Genomic DNA, 7,027 nt, shown 5'->3' with positions numbered 1-7,027 from the left:
TTGCAGCTTTTATGTCTCTACTTTAATTTAACAGCAATATATTTACTTTGTTATATGTATTTTAGCTTCAGGCATTGACAATGTTAAGTATCGGCTTTAACTTCAAACAGTGATAATAAAGTACAACAATATAAAATTATAACACTCACAGGAGCAATTTCAATTAAAGAGCCTGTGACAGCATCCCAACAACTGTTGTGCAATGAAATATTGGGCTACTAGTAATCTCGAACCGTCAATTTAAAAAAGAAAAAGCGATACCGTTCCGTTAAATATCAATAATTTCGAACATCGCGGGGAAATTCCTTCGAGTCATTTTGAAGTTTTGGGGGAAGCCGGAAGTGACGTCAATGCGGGAACGCTTCGAGAGCCAAACACCGACAAAGTGTGTTGTCATCCGTAGAAATGGTGAATTACTGAGATTAGGCACGTTGATAATGTTTTAATGAAGTTGACTACAGTATATTCATATTTGTCAGTGCTTTCATGTCAATTCGGCGAACATAAACATAAATGATCGTGGTGAAGATGATGATTACATTAGGATTAAAAATCGGGAGTGAGAGCTGCTGAATTTCCTCCCGTCGGATGTGATATAAAAACAAATCGATTATTTTTGTAGTTGTAAACTCAAGTGGATGAAACTACATTTATTAGTGCTTTCATGTCAATTCGGCGAACATATATCATGGATGATGATTAAAAATCGTTTGTTTGAGCCGGTCTGCATTTCCTGATGAGAAAACAAACCGATGCTTTTTGTAGTTGTAGTACACCAACGTGGATTAAACGTGTGGTTTTTTTTACCACAATGTTGGGGAAATTAATGGATAAAATGCACGGATTATTATTATTATTCCCACTCCGATCGGGACACTAGGTCCACCGTTTCCCCGCAGCGAGGCTCCCCCCGTTGACAGTTTACGTGGGCTGGGTGCAGTGGCGGACTGGCCATCGGGACGAATCCCGATGGGCCGGTACCGAAGTGGGCCGGTCGGAAAAGTAACTAGCACATCCCCCATAGGCGGCGTGTGAGGCTCAGGTTTGAGAAGGCTAAATAACTTATTTTACCTGACGCTGCCCGCCTCCGGCGTCTATAGAAAAGAGATCAACTCAGTGTGCGGAGTTTAAATCTCTCAAGTCATATTACAGGATAAAGGAAATACAGTTTAAACTGCCGTATGCAGAGAAGACGCCGTCGTGTCGCACTTATCATTCATATTACATCATCAATCAGATCATCGATCATATAATATCATAATATATCATATATTTCCTTATCTGAGTCAGCTTCTCCAGCCTCATCTGGCCGTGCAACACTTACAGTGTCACAGACTGTATGCAGAAGTATTATTTTAAGCAACACATTATGTTGACGAAACACTCAGTGACACACATATTTACATTTACTATCTCCAGCACCCGCCGCCCCTGACATCCCCCACTCCCCCCGTTGACAATTTACTAGCGGTACCGAAGTGGGCCGGTCGAGAGTCCCGGGATGATTTTTAGTCCCATTCCACCACTGGCTACATGACCGTATGATCGCCCATATTGACGCACCTCATTCCTAAACTTCTAACAGATACAACATAAACCGATCCTTCAGCCTCATATGAGCTCTCAGACACGTTCAACATTAACCTGTCATCGCTGTCTGAGCTTGCTGCTGTGTGCGCCGTCGTGCGTTTACATCTGACTGTATATATATAAAGGTTTACATGCAGATGCTGGGATCCTGGACGGTGCAGCTGGAGCGCTGTGCCCGCAATGACGTCACCCATCATTTGGCGGGACTTGAAGAATCCGCGAGAAGATCCAGAAAATTGTCAACATTAAAGGCAGATTAATGGTTATCAAAGTACAAATATCCAAAATCAGTTCAGTAACGGTTTTCAAGGGGACAATATTTACTCAAATTGATGGGTTTGGATGATGGGGGAAAACCGTGTCACAGGCTCTTTAAATACTTTAAGTAGGCTACATCTGTCGTGGTAAGCGTAAAGTAATACAGACGGTTTTAGAGCATGGTGGTTACTTTATTCAGGCTTGTACTTTCCATGTCATTTCGTAGAAGCATGACCCGTCGTGTCCACATCCGGTCTCATACATCCTGTTAGCTCTATCACAATAAAAGCATAACAGCTAACACCACATCTCCCTTTAAGAAAACAGAACAGACTGTCACATGTATATACTGTGACTCAGAACATGCAAAATCAGGTGATAAACTGAAAACTCTGCAAGAACCTCAGAACATGTCATCACACTTCTTTCTGCACAATCACATAGCTATTTACTCAAAAATAGAACATTGCACTCTTAAGGCTTCTCATGAAAAACAACAAAAAACAACCACTGAGTCAGGCAATATCTTTGTGAGCATTAGTGATCTAAACATCAAAACACAAAATTATTCAACATTCTTCCCTTTTCACATCATCTTTTTTTTTTCTTTTTTCACATTCATTTGTCTCCCCCTCCAGTTCACAAGTCCAGTCTGTGAGGTTTTACCACCACTCTGCCATACCTAGTGGTAGGGCCGTGTGTGTGTGTACGGACAGGTGTGTGTCCCTTGGGAGTCTGTGTTGGTGACTCAGGGCGTTCTGGAGAACCCAGTGTAGGCTCACCTGGTTGGGGTGGTGTGCTGGGTGTTGGAGTGTGAGGTGTGTGTGGTACAGTCTTTGGAAAAGGGACAAGATGGTGTCTGTTCCGCCTGATGGTGCCTGAAGGCCCGTCCACTATGTAGGAACGTGGAGCTGAGTGCAAGGAAACCACTGTGCCTTGAGACTTTGTATCTGTAATCCACACTGGCTGACCTGGTGTGAGCTGACTTAGATCTCTCACACGGTGTCTTTTGTTGAAATTTGCAGTGTCCTTCACCCTCCTCTCCCTTTCTTTAGCTGCCACAACAGTGCTGTCTGGAAGCTCTGGGGTGAGTAGAGAGGGATGCTGGGGCACTGGAGTGCGCAGGCTCCTGCCCATGAGGAGCTGGGCAGGACTGTAGCCATTAGCAAGTGGTGTAGCTCTATAGGCCAACAGAGCCAGATACGGATCCTTAGCTTTCTTTAGCAGCTGTTTCACAGTCTGAACGTGACGTTCCGCCTCCCCGTTACTCTGAGCGAACCTAGGGCTACTAGTGACATGTTTGAACCCGTAGGCTACTGCAAAGTCCTTGAACTGTTGACTGGAGTACTGGGGACCGTTGTCACTACAAAAATTCTCTGGGACCCCATGTCTAGAGAATATTGATTTGAGATGCACAATAACATCCTGAGATCGTGTGGGACCGCACCCAGTCCGTAGGAAGAGGCATCCGCAGACAGTTTCAGCTCTTTGTTGGGGTCGTAAAGTGTCAGCACTGGAGGTGATGTGAGATCATTTTTCAGCTGGTCAAACGCTTTCTGTTGTGCACAGCCCCAGACCCACTGATACTTCTTTGAGAGAAGGTCTCTCAGCGGCTTGTCCTTTTCGGCTAGACCTGGAATGTATTTTCACAGGAAACTGCGAACCTCTCCTGTGTTGGACGGTTCTCTCATGGACATGACAGCCTTTACCTTGTCTGGGTCTGGCTGCACCCCGTCAGCTGACAGAATATTACCTAGGAACTTGACTTCACGTTTGCTTAGCTCACACTTCTCCATGTTTAGTGTGACCCCGGCGTCTTGGAGCTTGTTGAGGACAGTGTGTAGTCTGATGTCGTGCTGCTGTTGATCTCTCCCCCAGATGAGGACATCATCCATGTGACATACAACCCCCTGCAGCCCGTCGATAATCATTGACATGCGCCGCTGAAAATGTTCTGGGGCTGACGCTATGCCGAAGGGCAGTCTGTTAAAGTAAAAGCGCCCAAAGGGAGTTATGAACGTTGTGTACAGTGACGACTCGGGGACAATGGAATCTGCCAAAATCCTCTGTTGGCATCTAACTTGCTGAAGATCTGGGCTCCTGCCAGAGATCCAATTGTCTGCTCAACTGAAGGCATTATGTATTTCTCTCTGCGAACTGCTTCGTTGAGACGGGTGAGGTCGACGCAGATGCGCACTGAGCCAGTCTTTGTAGGCACCGGAACCATGCCTGAACACCAGTCGGTCGGCTCTTCAACTCTGGAGATGACCCCAATGTCCTCCATTTTTTTGAGCTTCTCTTTCACTTTGTGGAGTAGAGGGATGGGGACCCATCTAGGTGTGGCCAGGGAATAGGGAATAGCGTCTGGCCTGAGTTTAATAGTGTATGGCTGCTGCATCATACCTAAACCCTGACACAACTTTGGGTAGGACTCTTCCATCTCTGACTTCTCTATGCTGTCTGCTCTGTAGACTAGTTTAAGCTTTACACTTGCTGGTCTGCTTAACAAGGCTACGCTTAAGTCATTGACAACGTAAACATCCTCCTGTATCACCTGCTCTCCTTTGCATAGTGACTCTCTGTATCTGCCTAAAACAGATAGAAGCATGCGACCTGGGCCAAATAGTGGTCTGTCAGGCTTAGCTAACTGTGTGTTGCTCTCAGCAATGGCATAGTAGGTCTGGGCTGGAATAACTGAGACATCAGCTCCTGTGTCTATCTTAAACCTGACCTTATGGTCCCTTATAGTCAAATCAGTATGGGTCTAAACCTGCATCTACTGAGCCTAGGAACAAGGGAGTGTCATCATCATCATAGCAACTTTCTGTTTCTACAGCATGTACTGCTTTGGTAGATTTACATACTTTACTGTAATGACCTCTCTTTCCACATGCATGACATGTCACCTCTCTGGCTGGGCACTGTGCATTTGCATGACCAGGGGACTTTCCACATCTGTAGCATGACTGGCGATCAGATGATGGCTGTGGTTTTGTTGATGGGTGCATTGGTTGATGAGGGGACTTTGGGGTGAATGGGTATTGTCTTCTGCCTTTTGTTACTGCATCAATGTCCATTCTACCCCCTCCTCTGAGGTCTGTTTGCTGCCTTTTAATCACTTCGGACTGTCTGGCCATATTGACTGCTTTTTCGAGCGTCAAATCCTTGTCTAACTGCATCCTCTCAGCTAGACTGGTGTCTCTCAACCCCACTACGAGCCGGTCTCTTATTAACTCGTCGCGGAGTGCTCCGTATTTGCAGTTTTCTGCTAGGGCATACAATGCAGTAATGAAAGCGTCTACAGCCTCGTTTGGTTGCTGCACTCTCTGATTGAATCTTGCCCTCTCATATATTACATTCTTTCTAGGCACAAAGTACGTTTCAAGTGTGGCTTTTACCGAAGTGTACTGCTGTCTCTGTGCGTCGGATAAATCATGACCCCGTAGGATGTCGTCTGCTTCATCCCCCATGCAGTAGATCAGCGTGTTCACCTGGTTAGCTTCTGTGCTAAGATGGAGGTTGCTGGCCAGTCTGAATCTCTCGAACCTACGTATCCATCGCTCCCAGTCCTGAGGCTTTGCAAAGTCGAATGCTTCAGGTGGTTGGATGGTGAACGTAGCGCTCGGAGGAGCGTTAGCATTAGCCTGTAGCTGGGGAGGTTGTGGAGGTTGTGGAGGCTGTGCAGCCGGTGCGGCTGCAGCTCCGTCGTCGTCTAACATCTCGCCGCTTGCAGACTAGGGGTCGACCGATTATCGGCCAGGCCGATTATCGGCCAGGCCGATATTCATCATTTGACCGATTGTCGGTATCGGCCTTTTTTTTTATAAAATTGCCGATAACACTTTGGCTCTGATGCGGCCGTTTCTCTGTCTGCAGTCACCACTCTCTGTACACAAGCAATGTCCTGCCCACAGCGCTATCTGATAGGCTATTACTGAAGTGTCAATCAACACTGAAGATTTTCCGGGCGGGAGCCAGCCATAGAGGCGGGACCTTCTCAGATTACAGGCAGGTGCGAAGAACGCAGACACAGACAGAGGCAAGCAGCAGCGCTGAGCGGCAGAGCCATACATGTGTTTAGAAGGTAAATCAGTTGAAAGCCGAAGTTCAATAAACATCCCAATCCCCTATGCTGAAATTGCAAAAACAGCACGATCTATTGATCCAATTCTATCAGCTTCCCAGTTACACAGGGACGCGAGAAGTCAGTCAGCGTGCAGCGTCTCGCAGCGGAACTGTGGTGCGGAGGGGGGGCTGCGAGTGAAGCCTCGCAGTTTTTCAGGTTGATATGTGAAGCTCATTAGCTAGCCAATATGTATTTAGCAAATGTTTAGCAAAATATTAAAAGTGAGGCTACTAGTCTAACGTTAGGTCTACTGTAATAGCCTCACTTTTAATAGTTTGCAAAACATTAGCTAGCACTAGTGTTTTGCAGTTGCTAGCAGTTTATTGGGATTTTATGCTAGATAGACAGGCATTGGTTTGATATAATAAATTAAGCATTATTGTTAGTTAAGCATGTCAGCCTGCAGCCCCACTTCTTGTCTCTCTCTAACTCATAGCAGATGGCTGCACTAAAGAAAAGGGCACAGAGAGGAAACCAGTTGTAAGATGTTTAAAAGTTCATTAAACATAATATAGGCTATGCTTAAATGCATTTCAAAGAAGTTGTGTTGAGTTGTGTTGGAGTTTGTGTTATTCTACATTTTGACACCAAGATTTTCTGATTTTACTGCAAATGTATATCGGTTCCAAATATCGGTTATCGGTCTCCTTGATTACTAATAATCGGTATCGGTATCGGCCTTGAAAAAGCCATATCGGTCGATCCCTATTGCAGACGTTAACTTTCCACAACTCTCTTTCCAACTTCAACCTAGCTCTTTACCGCTGCCCACGTTCTGACACCATGTCGTGGTAAGCGTAAAGTAATACAGACGGTTTTAGAGCATGGTGGTTACTTTATTCAGGCTTGTACTTTCCATGTCATTTCGTAGAAGCATGACCCGTCGTGTCCACATCCGGTCTCATACATCCTGTTAGCTCTATCACAATAAAAGCATAACAGCTAACACCACAACATCGTGACTGCAAAGCTTTGAATGCAAAACTTTACATTTTTGAAGTTACTTATATGTTCCCTGTTGGTCTTGATGTCTCTATGATTTTTATTGCATTG

The sequence above is a fragment of the Pseudochaenichthys georgianus genome, chromosome 3, assembly GCF_902827115.2.
Source record: "Pseudochaenichthys georgianus chromosome 3, fPseGeo1.2, whole genome shotgun sequence".
Taxonomy (NCBI): domain Eukaryota; kingdom Metazoa; phylum Chordata; class Actinopteri; order Perciformes; family Channichthyidae; genus Pseudochaenichthys; species Pseudochaenichthys georgianus.
Note: the sequence above shows the minus strand (reverse complement) of the source record.